This window comes from Triticum dicoccoides, chromosome 2B (genome assembly GCF_002162155.2).
Source record: "Triticum dicoccoides isolate Atlit2015 ecotype Zavitan chromosome 2B, WEW_v2.0, whole genome shotgun sequence".
Classification (NCBI taxonomy): domain Eukaryota; kingdom Viridiplantae; phylum Streptophyta; class Magnoliopsida; order Poales; family Poaceae; genus Triticum; species Triticum dicoccoides.
The window spans coordinates 808,307,321-808,308,425 of NC_041383.1; positions in this window are offsets into that span (position 1 = coordinate 808,307,321).

Here is a 1,105-nt window from a genome sequence, read left to right on the forward strand (position 1 = left end):
GTGTCCGAGGAGCTCGGCTCCACCTTCATGATGGATAAAGTCGTGGACAGGACCGTGCACGACGACCATGGGTGACAATGATAATTGGATCATGTGTCCTGGCTCCGCGGCAGCTGGTCAGACCGGTAGCCGCCGAGTAGACACCACACCCAGGTCTTCTCAGTGTCTGTCTAACTGGCCACCATGAGAGCGGTAGCGCCCGAAGGTCTGGTGGTGTGCGTCGGGCGGCGGAGGTGTGCAAGAGGAGGACGACCGTCAGATCAGGTTTGCAGGGGAGGAGGCCGACCGTCAGATCAGGTTTGTAGGGGAGGAGGCCGACCAGCATGAAAGCCGTTGTAGGCTTCTTGATTGTCGCATCGCCGTGAATGCTGGCAGCCTGCAGTCAGTCGGCGTTAATGCGCCAATGGTTCTAGAGCGGAATGGGTGAAAATGGTTTATGGGTGTCCAAGTCCGATGTGACGGACGTCCACACGCCTCTCGAGCTCCCTTGATTTCGAGCCGGTCTATGAAATTTCATACATCCGAATTGGTTCGACCAGATTTAATGACTTGCATTCGAGGACTAAAATATCAACATAGTCCATTATATTTGCGGGCGTTTTGATGATCTACGTCGGAAATGCCCTTAGTCACCTACTGGCAGTATTCCTAAACTATTCTAGTAGCAGCAATTGGTGGCCAACAGACCACTCCTGCAAGCAATCGCCGCATCATTAGTTACCACTAATAATACTCACTAATTTAGCACTCCCTAATGTGCTCATTAGTACATACTAGTATTAACTAGAGATATACTAGTACTTGCGCACAATTAGAGAATTGAAGTACAGTATTATTGTTTGGTCAACCACGTACGCCGTCAACGTCTGTTGGTCGAGAAAAGGCGAGGCAGCTTGCCGAATCAAAGGGTTTTGCAGGCATTTTCAGGGGTTCGTGCGTGTCCTTTTTTTTCTTTTGAGGGTAGTGCGTGTACTCTTCTTCAGAGCAAGTATAATAGGTCCTAATCAGCTGGCTATAAGATGTTTCACATCAGCAAAATCTTATGTGAAGGAGAGAGAACACTGGAGAGAGAAGAGAGCTGGCGCTTCGCCCATCGCCGGGCGAT